General features: G+C 42.9%; 1 protein-coding gene and 1 long non-coding RNA gene across 3 annotated transcripts in view; one reads left to right on the forward strand and one right to left on the reverse strand.

Moving 5' to 3' along the window:
- Positions 1–21,071, reverse strand: part of dlgap3 (discs, large (Drosophila) homolog-associated protein 3) — a 219,827-nt gene that overhangs the window by 48,741 nt on the left and 150,015 nt on the right. The window lies entirely within an intron of this gene.
- LOC139073079 (uncharacterized) lies at positions 19,489–20,781 on the forward strand. The gene is made up of 3 exons (XR_011521880.1): positions 19,489–19,885; positions 20,009–20,175; positions 20,626–20,781. It is a non-coding gene; the product is annotated as an uncharacterized lncRNA (long non-coding RNA).

The raw sequence follows: 21,071 nt of genomic DNA on the forward strand, positions 1-21,071 counted from the left end.
AAGTAGTTCCGCCTCGTTGTTGTTAGAGATCAGGCCCACCATGACGGTATCGTCAGCAAACTTAATGATGTTGGTGGAGCTGGTACTGGCCACACAGTCGTATGTGTACAAAGAGTACAGCAGGGGGCTTAGAACACACCCCTGGGGGCTCCAGTGCTGAGAGTGGTGGAGGCTGAGACATGTCCACCCATCCTTACTGCCTGTGGTCTGCCAGTTAGGAAGTTGGAGATCCACTGACACATAGATGAGCTCAGTCCCAGGTGCTCCAGTTTGGTGGTGAGTGTGGAGGCAATTATGGTATTAAATGCAGAGCTGTAGTCGATGAAGAGCATTTTAACATAATTCCCCCTTCTAGTGTCCAAGTGAGTAAGTGATGTGTGGAGGAGATGACAGATGGCATTGTCTGTAGAACGATTTGGATGGTAAGCGAACTGTAGTGGGTCCAGTGTGTCTGGTAGTGAAGAAATGATTAAGTCTCTGACCAGGCGTTCGAAGCACTTCATCACTACTGAGGTGAGGACTACGGGGCAAAAGTCATTGAGAGAAGCAGGGTGGGGTTTCTTCGGGACAGGACCAATGATGGACTCCTTGAAGCATGTGGGAAACACTGACTGGGATAAAGAGATGTTGAATATCTCAGTGAACACAGGAGCTAGCTGGTATGCACAGTCTCTGAGGATACGACTTGGGATGCCGTCTGGTCCTGCTGCTTTCCTGGTGTTCACTCTCTTGAAGGCTCTCCTCACATCATGCTCGGAGATGATGAGCATGTTTCCGGTGCTGGCAGTATCTTCCTGTCTGCAGCCGCTAGCACCGCTAGCGCCACTGGAGTCCTTAGCTGCAGCCTCGAAGCGAGCATAGAAAATGTTCAGCTCGTCTGCCAGAGTCACGTCCGCGTTCGTCATACCGGTTGTTGGTGCTTTATAATGCGTTATTGTCCTCAGTCCCCGCCACCGGCTCCTAGAGTCACTCAGTTGGAGTTGTGACTCTAGTTTCCTCCCGTAGCGCTGCTTCGCCTCTTTCACCGCCTTCCACACGTCATTTGACGCGGCTTTGCACGGGTTCATGTCCCCCGTCGCGAGTCCCATGTTATAGGCAGCGGTGCGGGTTCTCAGAGCTTCCCGGATGGTTTTATCCACCCGCTGCTTCTGGTTGGGAAACGTAGTCATAGTCCTTGTCTCCACGGTATCATCCGCTAGTTTCCCAATGAATCCCACAACCGCTTCCGTAAACACATTGACATCATTATTGGAGCTGTTTCTGAACATGTCCCAGTCTGCGTAGTCGAGTGCGTCCTGTAATGCACAGTGCGCGACCTTCCTCTGAACCGGAACTTCCTGTTTCAGCCTTTGTTTGTATTTTGGCATGAGGAAGATGGCGGCATGATCGGATTTGCCAAACAGAGGGCGAGATTGTGCCTTGTAGCCATCCTTGACCGTAGTGTAGCAGTGGTCCAGTGTCCTTACACCTCTGGTGGGGCAGGTGATATGTTGATGAAAGTTCGGCACTGCGCGTTTGTGGTTGGCACCGTTGAAGTCCTCCGTCACAATAAGCGCGGCATCCCGGTGTTGTATCTGGTGCTGGGTGAGAGCCTCATGCAGCTCGCATAAGGCAGAGTCCGTATCTGCTTGTGGTGGTATATAAACGGCACTTATTATGACCGATGTAAACTCTCGAGGTAGATAAAAGGGACGACACATGATGGACAGTAGTTCCAGATTTGGTGTGCAGGAGCGTGTCAAAGGAACATCATTCGCACTGTTGCACCAATTGTTGTTCACCATTAAACACATGCTGCCTCCCCTTGACTTCCCCGAGTCCTGTCCTGTCCATGCGGTGAACCGAGAAGAACTCGATGTCATGTCTCGATCGAGCCATGTCTCGATGAAGCAGAGGAGATTGCAGTCCCGAATGTCTCTCTGGAACTTTATCCTGGCCCTGAGATCAACAAGCTTGTTCTTCAGTGACTGGACATTGGTGAGCAGGATACTAGGCAGAGGTGTGCGGTGTGCACGGGCTCTCAGCCTGTTCCTGACGCCGGCACGTTTTCCTCTAGGCCACCGCTTCACGTCGCGTCTGTTGTTCTCCCTCAAGATCTCACTCGGCCAGCTCATATCCGGAGTTAAAAACCCCGAACTGTGAGTACATTGTATACCAATAGAAACAAGAATGTCACTGTCATACCTAATGTACCCAATGGTGATGAAATTAACGATTTAAGAACGCTAAAACAAACGTTGAAAAAAACAAAACAAAGAGGTGGTCGGAGCAGTCGTGACGGCAGCTGACCTCACGGCGCCATCGGCTCTGTGCTGGGGACTTCACTGTTCCTCCTTTATCTGCTCCCTTTCCAGCACTTATTGAGATTATTTAAAGGAATCTCCTACCATCTTTACGCAGATGACATCCAACTGTACATCTCCTTTAAGCCCCATGAGATATCTAAGCTGCAGCTGTTGCACATCTGCTTAGACTCTTTTAAAACCTGGATGGCTGGGAACTTTCTACAGCTGAATGAAGATACGACTGAGATCCTCATCTGTGCCCCAGACAAGCTGGTTTCCAAAGTCAGAGACTCTCTTGGTCAGCTTTCTTCTCACACCAAACCCTCTGTCAGGATTCTTGGTGTGACCTTTGACCCAGCACTCACCCTGGATTCTTATGTCAGTTCTCTTGTTCGCTCTTCCTTCTTCCATCTCAGAAACTTTGCTAAGCTGAGTCCCATTCTGCCCCACTCTGAACTTGAGACAGTTATCCACACCTTCATCTCCTCACGCTTAGACTACTGTAACTCTCTTTTCACGTGTCTGAGCAGAACCTCCCTGAACCGTCTACAGGTGGTTCAGAATGCCTGTACTCGGCTTCTGACCAAGTCCTCCAAACACACCCACATCACCCCGCTTCTCCTCCAGCTTCACTGGCTGCCAGTCAACTTCAGGGTTCATTTCAAGATCTTGCTTATAATCTTTAGGGCCTGACATGGACAAGCACCATCTTACATTGGTGATCTTCTTAGTCCCTACACCCCCAGCAGGTCCCTGAGGTCCAGTGACCAGAGGTGACCAAAGGTGACAGATCATTTGCTGCTGTGGCCCCCAGACTCTGGACCTCTCTTCCCCTGAGCCCGAGATCAGTGGACTCAGTGGTCTCCTTTAAGAAGCAGCTGAAAACTCACCTGTTCGGGCTTTGGTGTGACTTCCTGTCCATCCTCTTCTTCATCAATAACTTATTTTCATGCAGTTGTTTCTGTACATTTTTGTATTTTTCAGGCTTGTGTGTTTACGTTTTTCACTTTTACTCTCATTAATTTTTTATCCTAAATTTTAACTTGTCCCTTTTTTTCTTGTGATCTGTTTTAATCATTTATTTTTATTTATTTTACTCTTGTGAAGTGCCTCGTGATTTTTTATCTAGAAAGGCGCCATCTAAAAGTCCTTTTTTCCTAATTGGACAAAACTATTCTGTCACATATGAAAACATCTACATATTTCCTGCCAAAACAACGGGTTTATGTCATAAGCAGGTCGATTACACGTTCCAGTCTTTGGCTAATTTGGCTAGAACGAGGGGATCTTAACAGACAGACATGTAAATGAAAACATAAAAAAGAGGGTAATAGTTGTTGGAAAGATGATTCTTTTAAATAAGCGGGTTTAACCAAAACTTGAATAATCCAAGAGCCCAGAGTAGCTTTTCTGTGAATTTTTTATGTTTGTGCATGTGTGTGTGCGTGTATGTGCATGCGTGTGTGCGCGTGTGTGTGTGTGTGTGTGTGTGTGTGTGTGTGTGTGTGTGCATGTGTGTGTGCGTGTATGTGCATGCGTGTGTGCGCGTGTGTGTGCGTGTATGTGCATGCGTGTGTGCGTGTGTGTGTGTGTGTGTGTGTGCATGTGTGTGTGCGTGTATGTGCATGCGTGTGTGCGTGTGTGTGTGTGTGTGTGTGTGCATGTGTGTGTGCGTGTATGTGCATGCGTGTGTGCGTGTGTGTGTGTGTGTGTGTGTGTGTGTGCGTGTGTGTGTGTGTGTGTGCGTGTGTGTGTGTGTGTGTGTGTGTGTGTGTGTGTGTGCATGTGTGTGTGCGTGTATGTGCATGCGTGTGTGCGTGTGTGTGTGTGTGTGTGTGTGTGTGTGTGTGTGTGTGTGTGTGAGCGGCTCCGCCTGGAGGAGTGAATTAAATCAATTATCATGAAGTCTGTGGTTTCTGAGCGAGCTGCCGGCTAGGACCTGTCAGTCACAGAAACACAGGTGACAGCTTCATAAAATATAAAAAAAAGGTTGCAGAAACAAAAACAAAAGTATGGTACATTATAAAAGGAACCATGCTAATGTTAGCTGTCTCTTCCCTGCACATCTTTCGTTCTTTCATCCTCAGTCTGTTCTCCTGACCCACTTCTAACCATCCTCCAGTCATTTCACTTCCTCCCTAACTCTCTTTCCTTCCTTGTTTTTTTTTAAACTTGTCAGTCTGTGTGGCTGTCAGCACCACTCATACAGATAATCACATTTGTTTTTAGTCTGCATCTTTCATCCTCTAAAAGCTGGACATCCATTACGTTCCCTGTTAGCGTCTTTTAATAAATTATTGGGAGTGATTTTAGTTTCGTGCCTACAGATAATTCAACATGAAGAATTTACAAGTACTTCTTTGATCTTTCATGCTTCCAGCGGCAGTCCATAGGGGGAGCTGGGGCGCCGTCCTCCCTCACTTGAAGGGAGAAGAAAATCTAAAAGTAAATAAAATTGCAATACACTGTATATGCAATATATATTTACTATAAATGTGTCAGATTTGCTTAACTTTGTGTGCCTTAATGCAATCTGAATTATTAACTCATCATTCTCGCCGGCTGTCTCATTAAACACTGAATTTCCTTAACAGACTCACCAGTTTCACTCCTGGGATTCTGGGAAAAGCGCCCCTGATCTGTATCTAAACAGCCAATCACGTGTTGTTGCTTGTCCTCTGTGTGTTTGCGTTTGGATGTTAATCATGGAAATGTTTGGACAAAGATGGCAAGCTGTAATATTGATTGCACTGAGACAGAGGTCTTCAAGCTTTAGGAGACCATGAGCTACTTTTACACAATGAAATTACAAAAGAGCTACTGCCATATGATTTATTCACACTGATGCTTTCCATGTGTGAATATGCTTAACATGCATTGTATCCACAAGCTGCTTTCTCTATATTTCTGTATTGAAACTCAAACTAAACAAAACATATTTTATTTTTACCTAATTAGATAATTTCAGGTAATAAAATACAAACCTAATTTTTGTGATCAGTAACACAACTTTTTGAGCAGCTGACCTGTTCCTGTTCAGCCCCTGACCCTGTGCCCTGCTCTGGAGCCTAAGCAGCAATGTCAGTTTTTCATCGTGTTCAGCTATTTTGTCATAAATAAAACAAATACTTCCAAAAACTATAGAATGATATTTAAAGAACATTCGTGGTTGCCTATTCTTAGCATTGCAACACAAAATCCTCATAAAATGAATGAAGCTAAGTATATCTTAAATAAAACACAAGCTAAATGTGATGAAAACACAAAACTCTAAATAGTTTGAACTGGAGTAAAAATATGTGAAAACAGAAATAACATTTCTTCTTGTTTTCCTGAATCATTTCTATGTATATTTTTTTCTCTTGACCGTTAAGTTTTGCTTCACTAATGAATAGCTGCAGATAAAATGACGCTTTGCTGCATTTTTTGTTGACAACAACAAATTAAGGTTGGGGGGTTTGTCTGACGGCTGCACATCTTTATCCACCGCTCCAGCCGCCCTCCCCCTCACATGATCAGAAAAACAACCCTCATCCTGCCCCCCCCCCCCCCCCCCCCAACTCCCGATATCTGCCCACAGGGGCCGACACACCCATGCTCCTAACCCTCATCAAATAACTGAGCCCCAACTTGACCTTACAAAATCACAATGGCATCGCACCCATTTCAACAAGGAGGGCCGACACCGGGGTTGAATGAAAAGCCCCACAGCACACCCTCAGTGCCGCAGCCTGCATCACATCCATCTGCTTCAGGGTCGTAGGAGCCTCTGAACCACACAAAAAACCAAATATAGTCCAAAGTTGACCTGATCACTCCTTGAAACACCATCAGTAAGGTGTCCCTGCCTGCCCCCAGTCCTACCCGGCTGGGCAGCGCACAACATTCAGGACTCAACTTCACTTTGACACCAGACCCTGAATGTGCTACCTCTAGGGCAGTCCTTCATCCAGCCACATGTCCAAAAACCTAAAAGAGCTCACCCGCTCCAACTCCAATCCACCCAACAACAATCCCACCTTTTAAAGCTAAAAACAATAGACTTCGTCTTGGACAAGGACAGTTTAAAACCCCACCGTGTCGCCCAATCCACAACCCCCTCCAAACTCTCTTGGATCCTGCGAAAAACAAATGAAGAATTCTGTCCCCGCTTCCAGAAAGGCCTGTCATCTGCAAACAAAAACTGCTCTATATCACTGGAGGCACGTCACTGTTGGTCCATAGTCTGAATTTCATCTTGTTTGCCATTGTGAGTATTTGAAAATTCCATCTGGCTGTTTGGATCAGATTTGGTTTGTGTGTAGGTTGCTGTAGTGATGCAACCAGTAACTTGTGACGCCACCCTCTATGCCAGGGGTCACAAGCTCCGGTCCCCGAGGGCTACCATCCTGCATGTTAGCTGTTTCTTTGCTCCTACACACTTGATTGAAATGAATGAGTAATTAATAGACCTGTGCAGAATTTAGATTAAATGCCTCCATTCAAGTGTGATGGAAACACAGAAAACTTGCAGGATGGTAGCCCTCGAGGACTGGCGTTAGTGACACCTGCTCTGGACAATCGGCGACTGCCAGCCTTTGTAATATGCATGGTAGCAGGGGCACAACTACCCACTTTCGGAGGGGTATGCAGACACATCCCCCCCCCCCCCCCCCCCCCCCCGATAAATATATCTGCAGGGCTTTAGGCTCAGGGCAGAGTTTGCATATGTAATGTTCACAGACATCCAAACCTCAGAAATTAAATTAAAAAAATTACAAATTATAAATGATTAATATTATTTTTTCAATAAAAGATTAGTTGTCTGTGAACACTTTTTTTATATTTAATGTTGTCCAGCTTCAGCAGACATCTGCTTATTTAACCGAGCTGAGCTGTGGGAGGAAATATTCAGACTTTTTAAATCTTTTTTTTCTTTCAGTTTTTCTATCACGCACTGTGGGTTTAATGTATTTATTAACTTACTATTAATCATAGAATTATAATTTTAAATAACAGGTCACTACAGTCCTCTCATTAGCAGCAGATGATCAACAGAGACGTGACTGAACTCCGGCGGAAAACAAAAGACACAAAGATGACCATAAACACCGACCAGACCGGCTCACCGGGACTTTTCCCAGTCTGGTCCTGCTTACCTCCGCTGTCCCCGTGAGACAAGAGCTGCTCATCACGTCAACTCTCATTGTGACACCAGAGCTAGGCTTCGTCGACGCTTATTAATGCGACTTTATTCAACAAAGTTTTCATAAATAAGCACACACCTTGGCTCTGTGGTCATGTTTTAAACCATCCTCTTCAACCGCTCCCCAGCGCATTGAGGGGCGCTTGCTCTGTGTGTGTGTGTGTGTGTGTGTGTGTGTGTGTGTGTGTGTGTGTGTGTGTGTGTGTGTGTATGTGGGGAGGGAGGTGTTAAGACGCAGAGGGGTGCCTAATCACATATGCTTCTCTGTTATTAATTAAACAAGTTGCAGATACACACTGCCGTTTGTTTAACTGAGGATCCAGGCTGATACATCAAGGAGACTTAACCTTTTTAGATGTAGCCCATACTCGTACTCAGGACCTTGCATATTAGAAATAAATCTCTGAAAACATTTATGTGCACTGGCTTTTATTTCAGTGTAAGTACTGACATTTGTCTATAATTAAGTATCTTCTATAACTGTTCTCCTTGACATTAACCAACATCGGCTCAGTTTTGTTGATGTGAAATTAATGAATACATTCACACTTAGCTTAAATTTATCTGTTTATGCCACTGATAACAGTGTGAGAGGGCTCCTGACTGTGACTTAATGAGAGGGAAATACCAACACTACTTAGAGAGTTGCTCACTTGCACTTGGCCTTCGTTTTGCCTCTCGACTTCAGATAACATAAGAGGGAGTGGTGATCAAAGGCGATGAGAGAATAGCATAACAGGCTCATTCAGAGCAGCAATTAATACACATTAGGCCTTAACCTTTGTTTGAGAGTCCTACAGTGCACAATCGCACTGTGCATGAATAGTTATAGACAGTTGGTTCTCTTCAGATGTTATATCTACCACCAACAGTTATTCTGCCCTCTGTTCATTTAAGTCGTCCACTGGGGAGTATTCACCATAGATGTGCAGTTATTATGAAACTAAAATGACACAAATTAGACTAGACCATGGGTAAGAGAGGTGGTGGAGGACCTAAACTTGGAGACGGCCACAGAGAAGCAACACTCAGAAAGATAAAATGAGAACCCCTCCAGAGCAGTTTCTGATAGACCTACCCAGTCTCTCAGCCTCTCCAGTAGCAGGTGATGGTCAACAGTGTCAAAGGCTGCTGTCAGGTCCAGCAGAACCAGTACAGATCAGTCCCCTGCATCACTGTGAGTCAGAAGGTCATTAGAGACCCTAAGAAGAGCTGTTTCAGTAGAATGAGCTCTACGAAAACCTGACTGTAAGCTATCACAGATGTTATGTTCATCAAGAGCAGCTGTGAGTTGTTTAGCCACAACCTTTTCCAAGATCTTGGAGATGAACGGAAGTTTAGAGATGGGTCTGAAGCTGCTGTGGAGAGAGGGGTCGAGACTCAGTTTTTTAAGAAGCGGGTGGATTACAGCGTTCTTAAAGTAAGCAGGGACCTGACCAGAAACCAGAGAAGCATTAATTAGAGAGAGCACGCTGGGGCCGATGGACTGAAAAGCACTTTTAAACAAAGATGAGGGTAAGATGTGGAGGGGGCATGCAGAGGTCTTCATAGAGTTAACTAGTTTGGTTAACTCAGGCAAAGAAACAGGAGCAAAGCTATCTAGGATGATGGTCTGGTTGGAGTCGGGAGAGGCAGCAATAAGGCTGAAGGAGAGATGCTAGATCTAACCTTATTGACTTTGTCCACAAAGAAAGACAGAAAGTTCTCACAGTCTGTAACAGAGTGAATGGAGGCTGTAGGAGAGGCAGGAGAGACGATGCTGCTGATGGTGTTAAACAGCACCTTGGGGTTCCCTTTGCTCTGGGACACCAGGTTGGAAAAATAGGAAACCCTAGCATCTCTGACTGCAGAGTTAAAGGATGTCAGAAGATCCTTTAGGTGCAGCAGATGGACGTGGAGATGGGTTTTCTTCCACAAGTACTCAATTTTTCTGCATTGGCGCTTCAGGCTGCGAAGGCTGTCATTAAACCAGGGAGTAGGGTTCACTGCAGGAACTGATCTGGTTCTGACAGGACAGATGTTGTCCAGAATGGAGAGGCAGTGCTCGTTACACTGAGAAGTTAAGGAATCTGGGTCGTTGTCAGAAGAACAGGGTGGATCAAAAGCAGAAGAAAACTTGCCAGCTATGCTCTCATTAAGCAAATGAGAACTAACCAGACGGCGAGCAGGAGGTGGGGACGCAGAAATGGACAAGTTAAAGAAAATGCAATGGTGATCTGAAATATAAACGTCCTCAGGACAAACACCGTCAGCATTTAGACCCAGGATAAAAACAGAGTGTGCCCCCTGGTGTGTGTGGGGCCAGAAACATGCTGGGTAAAGCTGAAGGAGTCCATGAGGCTGGAGAAATTCATGGCAAAGTGGTCTGAGGGATCATCAACGTGGATGTTAAAGTCACCAATAATCACCAGTCTGGACAGCTTCACAGTGGAGGATAGAAAGTCACTAAACTCCTGAAAGAGAGAACCGTTTGGACCAGGTGGACGATAGACCACAGCACAATAGAACGGGTCCTTACGCCCGACTTTTATCAGCTGTAGTTCAAAGGAAGCAAAGTGACCAGAGGTTGTAGAGCTACATGGAAGATGGTCTCTGAAAGCAGAGCGCTGCTGAGGTAAACAAAGAGGGAGGTATATCCTCGGTGCATCTTGGGCGATCGTGATCGAACGGAAGGACAAAAGAGTCTGGCGATCATAGGAGATGGTAGCGGGGACACTACTGAAGAGGATCGCAGACAGGAGCAAGATGGAAAAGAGGAGGCTAGTGGGGAAAAGTTTGAAAAAGTGGCCGGTGACCGCAACTAAGCCAAGCACAGGCGCCATCTTGTTACCGACCGACAACTATTATAGGGTGGATGTGGAACATCCATTCGATCGCTCTGTGTTGGCTCCCTATGAGAAAGATGTGGTGACCATTCTGGGTGTCAAATTTGATGCAGCCCTAAAATTTGTTAATCAGATAAACTCTGTTGTTAAATCGTGCTTTTTTCACCTGTGTTGTATTGTTAGGCTCAAACCATTTCTGTCACATGACCATTTTGAAATGGTAATGCATGTATTTATTACTTCACATCTGGATTATTGTATTTCTCTTTATGCTGAAATTAATCAAGCTTCATTATCCGTACAAGTGGTCAATAATTCAGTCACTAGGTTTCTGAAGGGGGCCAGAAGAAGAAGGGATCATATCATTCCCATTCTGGAAGCCCTGCATTGGCTCCCTATTCATTTTAGAATCTATTTTGAGATTTTGAATGACTGCTGGGAACTGTTAGCCTGGCAAGTCAAACTAAATAAATGTATTATTTAGTCTGGCAACACTACATTGACGGCTCTTGGTTGTGGGGCGGGTTCTACCGTTGTCTTTCAAATGATCTCCGCATGCTACTGGACAATGAATGTGACATACTCTTGTTTCACTCTGTTGCATCATCCCACCCACCAGGCATATAGAGTACCCTGATTGGCCCACAAAGCGGATAAAGCTCTGTGATTTGTTCACTAAGCAGATAGAGCAATATGATTGGCTCACCATTATTGACCAATCACAGCTCTTAATGTGTTTGAAACCCCTCTAGAGAGCTGTGATTGGCCAGCCAGAGTCCTGGTAGGAGCTGCAGAGGTTCCAATGGAGCGTGCCTAGACCATTCTTTGCAAAGCAAGAATTTGGTCTAGTTCACTAGGCTAGGGAACTGTCCCACCATATCTTTGTAACATTCCCGATACGTTCCATCACGGCCACTTAGATCTACTGCATTGGACCTTTTGGAAGTTCCAAAGGTAAATCAGGTCACCGGAATGATCTCCCGCAGGTGGTTAGGAAAGCTCCATCACTGGATGTTTTTAAGAGTAGATTAAAGACCTATTTTATGCTTTCTTATTGGAGATGGGGTGAGTCTTGTTTTATTCTCTGTACAGTATTTTATTGTCTCTCCTGCTATTGTCTGGGTATGAGACGGTTTGATAATTTAATAGATTTTACTGTTATTTTTGTTTTGTTTTTTTAATGAAACTGCATAAAGTTGATGTGTTTTTAATTGTTTCATGTAAAGCACTTTGGGCATGATAAGGGTAAGAAGGTGCTTTATAAAAAATGATGATGATGAATTTATTTTTTGAAATAATTCTACTGAAGCGGTTGGAAAGCAATGTCTGACTTCCACTGGTTAAATTTAATATAATTTTTATTTAATTTCCCTTTTGTCAGACTCAAGTTATTTCTGTGGCCATTGTGGGTTTTTCTTACCATATCTATTTGTTTGCATCAACTGACTTAAAGTTAAAGAAAAATCCATTCATTTCCATAAATGGATTAAAACAGTAGAAGCAGCTAATTTTTAAAAGGGAAACTATAAAAAGCCAAATGTTTATAATCATGTTTCAAACAAACAACAAAATCAGCCTCTAGGAAGCAGGAAATAAAGAAATCAGAGACTATTTCAAAGTATGGTAAAATAGTCACAGGAAAGAAACATTTTCCTCAAATTATTTATGCACAAATGTGAAAAAGACATATTTTCCTACCTTATAGAATCCACATTACATATAAACATCATGCAGTTTGTTCATTTCAAAGCTAAAAATTGAACAAATATTTTCTATCTCTCTTTTCAGAACATAAGCGCTTCAATTTCCTCTAAAAGCTAAACTGACTGGAGCTGAGAGGAAGGATGCAAATCACAGAAAACCAGACACACACACACACACACACACACACACACACACACACACGTTTGCATTGATTTGTGAGGATCTGCTATAGATTCTATTAATTTTAGGGAATGCCTAACCCTAACCCACTAACCATTACTACTACTCTATTCCCAACCTTAACCCTTACTAAAGTTTCATTTACACCACATCTCTAAAATCAGGTTTTAGAGGTTTTGGCATTGTGGAGACCAGCCTAATTCAAAATGTGCCAATGTTACAGTTTTAACGTGAAAACATGTCCCCAAAATGTAGTTCAAAATACTGAAACACACACACACACAAATACACATGCATGTATGCACACACAAACAGGCTCATACACATGCAATCACATGAACAGATGCTCACATGCACACAAATGCATGCACACACAGAAACATGTGCACGCACGCACGCACATGCATGCAAGCACAAGCACACACACACACACACACACATGCATGCGCCCACCCACACGCACACGCATGCACACACACACACACACACACACACACACACACACACCCCTCTAACCAGCTGACTCGATTGTTGCTAGGTTACTTGGTGAACTGGTTTACATGTACAGTGTATTTGCATAAATCTCACATGAGCTCAGAAACCGAGTTGGAAAAACAGATTAAAGGAATTTAGCTGCTGAGAGCATTAATGAACCTCTCTGTCTCCGCACTGATGGTGGAACATTCCGGTGCTGCTTTTCTGGGTTTATTTAAAAATGCTCGAGATGAAACCCGAGACACTTCTGGAAAACAAATATAGTCGTACAGCAGCACTGTTGTGATATCATCGCTTTCCTTTCCCACCTTTCAAATCCACATCACACTTCTTTTCCCCTCCAGTCTACCTTGCTTATTTTCCTTCACAGCACCTTATTAAAACTAATGTCATCTCTCAAAGTAAAACACGAACTCTGCCCAGTAATGAAGGGATAGAAAATGTTTAATAACACTTGGTGTCATTAGGGTCAAAATAAATAGGTGAGAGCATAAATCATTAAGCTAATAGCAGACCAAGGTTGTTGTGCTGCACACTGCACAAGTATCACATCACCGAATAAGACAAAGTCACACACTGATGGCAACAGCAGCAAAAGCAGATACATCCAGCTTATAACGATCTAAGACAATGTGGAAGAGGAGATGCAGATGTTAAGTCAAGGCAGGCTTCCACTTGTCCCAACTTGATTCTGTAATAAAATATAGTGTTTGCTGGGTGGGAGGGAGATTTGCACAGGGCGGCTCTGGACCAAAAACATCCAGTGATATTGTCTAGAGATTGTGTGATCACACATCTGGTTCTAAGTCACTGCCATGAAAAACAATCAGCGGCAAAGCAGAAGACAGACTCTACACCAGGGGTCATCTACTCTGATCCTAAAGGGCTACCATCCTGCACGTGTGAGCTGCTTCTTTGCTCCCACACACCTGGTTAAAATAAATGAGTAATTAACAGGTTTGTGCACAGTTAAATGTGTATAAGGAGAGGATTAAATTACTCCATTCAGGTGTGGTGGAGCAGGAAACACAGAAAACCAGTAGGATGGTAGCCATCGAGGACTGGAGCTGGTGACACCTGCTCTAAACTAACTAAGAGCAAATGGGTACAGGGTTATGGGGGGAGTAAAGTTCAACAGGATGTGCAGACCAACTGACATTTGAAAGATGGCAGTGCTACGAACAATTTTCTTACTGTTGGATGCATTGCTATTGGCCTTTTATTTATTTTTTTACCAAACAAGCTAAAAAAGAAAGCAAAAGACATGGAAGATATATTTACATGTCTATCTTCAAGAGCAGTTCACATTGAAATGTTTAATGACTTAAAGTGGGAGTCAAGGCATGGAAGGAGACTTATTTCAAGCAGATTTCCTGTTAGAAGAACCTGGAAAAGGGCGCTGCCTGCATGGAGAACAGAGAGAGCAGCACTGAGGCGTTGACTGGCAGCAATGATTTTGGATGTTTACTGTTTTGATGTTTTGTACTATTATATTGTGTTGTTATATGTGCAGCGCTTTGGTCAATGAGAATTGTGTAAATGTGTTATAGAAATAAAGCTGAGTTGAGAAACTGACTGCAGGAAGGAGAATTTCCCGTTCACCTCCTTCGTTAGGAAAAGGAGCAGGAGGATGTTTTTCTTAAGGAGGCGAGCGGCTCCGAGTGCCAACGTGTCATATCAGCAGGTGAGTGGTTGAGCCGGGAGGAGATGCTGCGAGACTCAGCAGGAGTCCAGTGCAGTGTAGCCAGATAGTACGGTACAGACGACGTCACCCTGCAGCAGCTCTACATCCGTCAGCTGTGGCTGATTCTAAATCAATGTGGAGCAGAGTTTCAACCTGGAGATGGAGATCTAATTATGGTTTGGGCTGAAATATTACATTTTATGTAAGTTGCGCTAAACTGCCAAAATAATGATTACACATTATTAGACAATCACCTATACAAGTTATCAGCAAAAAAAAAAAAAAAAAAAAAAAAAGCTAATTTAGGAGTTACTGTTTAACAACAGGTGCCTTTATTAATGTTCTGTGCTGTTTTATAGCTAAATAAATCAGAACAAGGGAAAAACTATGTATGAGCAAAAACGTTAACTTGAGGGACCAGAGGGGTTGGGTGAGGTGAGATAGATGCTGGTTGAAGGCGGGGGACCTTAACAGTCTGATCCTCAACTACACTGGATGAATTTTATTTGTGCATGACACGCTCTACCCCTGCAGACCTCATCACTTGTGCACCAATGACCGTACCTCACTGGCGCGGCCGTGCAGCGTGCACTCCACTATTTTTGTGGTTGGTAGATCTCTTTGATCTGCTCTGTACAAAAGGAACTCGTGAGGTGCAAAAGTAGGAAGCTAGGCAGCAGTTTTTTTACTGCAGGATTGACAGGAAAAGCAGGAAGATGCAGGGTCAGAAAATATTCTAATAAAAAACAAGAAAACAAAACTAAGTGTTTCAAAAGGAAAATGTAGGTAGATTTTTTTCAACCTTTATTTAAACATTTGAAAACATGTTCTCAAGCATGATTATTATTATTAGATTTATCCCACTACACATTTTAAACTGTACACAACAACAATTTATAAGCATGCATTAGTTATACATTTGATACGGTTCAGATCGCCTTCATTACTCATTCCCACACCCAGGGCAGTTTCAAGGCAATTTAAAGGCCACGGTGAAATACAACCCTGTGGTTTCTCACTCCCAGAAGCTAAAAGTAACGGCTTACACTTACTCGTGTTACTTTCATTCAGTAACTTTTTTTGCATTTATACTTTGAGTAATTTTTAAAGTCTGTACTTTTACTTTTACTTGAGTATGTATTTTTAAGTATTGTACCAGCAATCATGTTCGTTGCTGAGCAGAAAAATATTTATACTCATAACAAATTACATTGTTTTTCTTTGCAGCGTTGGAACAGAAGAAGAGACACCTTCACGGGCACTGTGTCTCACCCGGGGGATGTGGGTGTACACTTGTTATAATGAGGATGGTAAACACCCACACTTTTCCCATAGTTTTGCTGTAAAACATCAGTTCAGTCCTTCTGATGCACCCACTGTATATCCCTTTTCTCCCCCCCTTTCCTGTTCCTCTTAAAAACCCACAAATTCGGCTCGGTTCTGTAGCTAGTTCCGTGTTTGAAATGTGATTCCCCGACTGCTCTGCACCGCTAGAGTGGTGAAAACCATGCACGCTCACTGCAAGCTGATTCCCGACGTGCTCTGCACATACAACAGAATGGCTGCAGCCTCTTGTGAGGTAGAACTGCTGGACCCGGTTCCATGTGAGTGCATGAACCCAGGAGTTGCTTCTTGATGGCAAAGATGTGATGATTTAGCCTGTTTCTTTATTTTACTGAAGAACAAAAGATTAAGTTATTACAAAAATAATTATTACAAAAACTATCAAAACTAATGTTTTTTTCTTGAATAACAGAAAAAAGGGGACTTTAAAATTTTGCTGTGATGATTGGGGGGTGGATATAGAAAACAGATTGTTGTTGAGAACCGGTTCCCGCTGTTTCAATTCCTAGAACTCATTTGTCATTTTTGTAAATGATGTCACCACGCACGTTGTGTAGTTTACGCATTTACTCAGCAAGAATCAGAGCGCCAAAGCTCTGAGGAAGACTCAACAAGGTCAAAACAACATTTTGCTGTGTTAAAAAAGAACTAATGCAGTTAGATGAAATACGCAGAATGAACGTACAAAAGATGCTTAAAGAAAGCTTCAGTACTCTTCCACCTCTGCCAATCAGAAAGCCAGGAGACGAATGCGCTGCACGCTCCTCCACTGCCATATTTTTTACTTCAAAGCCACTTTTGATCTTGAGGTTTTGTAAGGTTTCTCATCTGACTGGGGAATGTTCACGTTCGGACACCACACACTGGTGTTTTTTATTGTTCTCTCATGTTTAGAAAGTGAGATCCTATTCTAAGCTAAACTGATGACATCCCCAGAGAGGAGAATTATTGATCACGTTTGGAAATGCATAAAAGGATTAAAATTTATTTCTTAACAATCTAAGTCAGATTGACACGTGGTCTATTTACTTGTCGCTTGAACCCTCGTGCATGAAAGGGACCCAGCATTTTGACATTTTTCTAGATGGTTGCTTTTGTTGACCCCCCCCCCCCCCCCCCTCAACAGAGCTCTGCAAGTAGCTGCATTGTTTCCCCTCAGCACTGCCGTCACTCTGAATCTGACACTGCTGTTGTGTGTCAAGGTGTCAGCGATGAAAAACCCATTTCAAATCCAATTTGACTGTCCAGGCTGAGAAGCTAGATCCCATTAGTTTGACATTAAAGTGACAACAGAAAAGCCGATCTGTGGGAGGAGAGTGCAGACAAGGTGCAGACAGATCAGAAAGGTTGGTGTTGGGGAGCAAGAGCCTTGTTAGTTCTGCCTCTCACAGGAAGCTGATCTCTCTAATCAGAATAATGAGCTTGTCAGTGCACAATCCTCATCTTCTAATTCCTTCCAATCAGACAGAATCTACAACACATTAGCACAACTTAGCACGTTCTCATATTCACATGCTGTTTCTTGAGAGCCGAGACAAGAGCCTTACCTCACGCTGGCTCTTGCACTTTCAGAAGCACCTGCAACTTGACCTCAGCTCAAGTTTCAAGGATTCAATGAAAGCAGAACAATATTTGCTTTTCAAATCGATACTAGCCCTTAATGACCTGAACGTCTCAACCAGCTGTGACCAGCGGGAGAGAAAAATGTGAGTCAAACCAATGAATATAGAAATCACTGAAGCTGAGCAGGAGGAACAGAAAAGTCAGGATTGTTCAGGTGGGGGGGGGGGGATTTAAGGAAGGCTGTCAACCATTTATTCCCATTTTTGATTGTTTGTGGATCCGAGGAATGTTTGGTGTCACTCACTTGTCTGTTCTTTGGTGTGTTCCAAATGAGACTTGGACTTCCATCTTGTCCTTTGTACTTAAACATCTGGCAAGAATTACTGTGTCACTCATTTAGATTAAGCTCATCACACAGCCAGTTTATTTCCTTATTTGTTTATGCAAAGACTCAGCTCGTTTCCAAAATACAAACATCAGAAAAGATTAAATATATCAAGCACATATACATAAACTGCCCAGTCAAAAAAAAAAAAAAGTTGTGAATTTAACTCAGCAAATATGTAGGAGCCTCCTACTGGATAATCACTGCACGGGCGATTATCTTTCAGCTGACAACAAGTTAGCTAACTCCAACTGGTGCAATGAGCTGCTTCACATTTATTAAACAACCATGTGGAAAGACACATCTGGTGCTTCTGGAAAATATGTTAGTCTGTTTGAGAAAGGCCAGGGGTCTCATTTATCAAACATGGCGTAGAATCCTTACTAAAACCGTACTTAAGCTCAGCAAAAAAATGTACTTACGCCAAGTAGGTTTGTGATCTATCAAACACGGAGTACGCACAGCTGCACGCAATCTCCGCTTCATAAATCAGAGACTAACGAGAAAGGTTCTCAGCAGCTTTTTAGTCACGTGTGTGTGTGAGTGTGTGTGTGCATGTGTGTGTGTGTATGCGTGTGGGGGGTCTTGTTCTGTGCGCGCACGAAGCAGTACAAGTGATAATGCTGCAGGATTTCATAATTTTATCCTTCTCAGCAGCAGCACTGCAGGTGCTCTCCATGTTCAAAATGTGCGTAAGCCAGGTCCTTAGTCAACTTAAAGTTGCGCACATTTTTCCGGTAAGTTTTCTTTCATAAATCCCAAAGTTTGCGTGGAAAGTTGCTTACGCAGTTTTCCAACCCCGTTTTGTGCGTAAGCAAGCTTGATAAATGAGGCCCCAGGACATTGGCATCGAGCAGAGAAAACATCTAAGAAGATGCAGAAACGACTAAAACAGGGTTAAGAACTGTCCGAGTTATTAAAACTGGTCTGATGAGGCCAGATGGACCCTGTTCCAGAGTGATGGTGCATCAGGGTAAGAAGAGAGGCAGACGAAGTGATGCAATCACTTACTGGCTGTTGCCATGTAGAAATTAGTGCCAGAATACAAGGGAAAAGGGGTCACACACAGTAAGTTGATAGGTAGATAGAAAAATGTAATATCTAGCGCTATCTTTTTCGGTGATATATGACAGTGAGCGCTTACTATGCTATTTACGGTAATTATGCCTTCGACATTTAGAGGAAGTGTGTTTGCCGTCTTGCTGTTAGCTTGCTGATATATTTCTGAATGACTCATTTAAGATAGTAAAACGCCATTGACTAATAATTCACTTGACACATATTTCACTGTAATACCGAATTGTTAGTCATTGAAAAGGCAGCTTTTTAAAATAATCTGTTTAAAATATAAGGACTAATACACACACACACTCACACACACACACACACACACACACACACACACACACACACACACACACACACCTATCTATCTATCTATCTATCTGTTTAAAATATAAGGACTAATACACACACACACACACACACACACCTATCTATCTATCTATCTATCTATCTATCTATCTATCTATCTATCTATCTATCTATCTATCTATCTATCTATCTATCTATCTATCTATCTATCTATCTATCTATCTATCTATCTATCTATCATTTATCAGTGGCAGCTGGCCAGTAGAGGGCGATAGGGCGCCGCCCTCCCAGTTTTTCCGTATTTTTAATTTTTATTAAAAAAATAAATAAATAAAATTAACAATAATCACATATTCTAAGTTAATTGTGTGTTTTGTAACAAAAATAAATCATATATATATATATATATATATATATATATATATATATATATATATATTGGTCTCTGCCGGTCTCTGCCAAGCGGTGGAGGTTGTAGGCTGTTTTTCAATCGCCCAAACAGGACGAGACCAGCTGTCCAATTGCTGACAAGAATATCAAAGGGTTGGAATGGGAATGTATCCAATCAGCGTCGACATTGTTTCAGAGCGTTTCAGAAGCATGATGGGCGATGGAGCTACCGCCAAAGGTTTCGTTGGTGTTCGGTAGAATTCGGCAGAGTCGTTTTTGGTCGTGACGCAGATGTAACATGGACGCCGCCAGTGACCAGCATGGATACCAGATCTCAGCAGCCACTGAATTCAGTTCGGTCTCTTCTCCAGTATCCATTCAAGAGGAGAACTATGGTGGAAAAACTTAATGTCAAAGAGCTTGGACCAGATCAGCCCGACGTAAAGATAAGCCAGCAGGAGAAGGAGAGAGGTAAACTGTACACACGAGGCTTCTGCCCAAATTGGTACACCAGGAAGGCTTGGCTAGCTGGATGCAATCACGCTAATGCGTTATTTTGCTTTCCGTGTTTGTTATTCAAAACGGCTGGGACAGATAAGGCATGGATGAGTCAGGAGTTACAGACATGAAACATTTTTCTGAGAAGGTGATGAAACACGAGTCATCCCGGGCACACATGGACAACAACACGGTGAAGCTAGCCATGCTAGGCAGCAGAGCTAACGTTGCCATGCAGGGAACAACAGCAGCTGGGTGCAGAGGTAAGCTGTACATTACATTTCTGTGAACAAGACAATAAGAATCAGAAATCCTTGGTTGTCCCACAAACCGGGACATTTGTTTAATAACATGTTTAATGTGCAATAACTGTAAAAACTAATTTCAACACACATACTTATTATACATATTTAATCACGTAAATGTGTATTTCATGTAAATTTGTACATACATCAATCTGATTCCATTTTACTTGTTACACTTCTGCTGCAGCAAACAAATTTCCCAGCTTTTGGGACAATTAAACATTTCTGATTCTCAATTAGATGTTTTTACCTCAAATGTAAAAACATCTGATTGAGAATCAGAAATGTTTTATTGTCCCAAAAACTGGGAAATATGACATTTGTAAGAGGATACTGATGACATTATTTCCTATGAAAGTGTTTACTATGTACTTAATCTGTTGTTTTTTTTTATTTATCATATGACAGGTTTTTCACACCATCCTGAGCCATGCAAAAGAAGATTCTTGTCACCACACCCATGACCACAGCCGAATCAGAAAGGTGCTTTTCTACTTTAAAGAGGATTAAGACTTTCCTTGAGGAACACCATGACACAGGATCGGCTGAATGCTCTTGCCATGCTCTCCATGGAAAAAAAAGCTTGTCACAAACATTCCTGACTTCAATAAAAAGCTAATCGAGAGCTTTGCCACTCAGAAGGATAGAAGGGCAACATTTCTGTACAAATGAGGTATCACACACACACACACACACACACACACACACACACACACACACACACACACACACACACACACACACACACAAATGCATCCTCTTGATCTTTGTATAAAGTTGACCTTGGCACAACACTGCAGAAATATTTAACAGTGTAAATTTCTGGCGTTTTGTCTAAGTAGTGTTTACTACCA

Source organism: Nothobranchius furzeri, chromosome 11 (genome assembly GCF_043380555.1).
Source record: "Nothobranchius furzeri strain GRZ-AD chromosome 11, NfurGRZ-RIMD1, whole genome shotgun sequence".
In the NCBI taxonomy this organism is placed as follows: domain Eukaryota; kingdom Metazoa; phylum Chordata; class Actinopteri; order Cyprinodontiformes; family Nothobranchiidae; genus Nothobranchius; species Nothobranchius furzeri.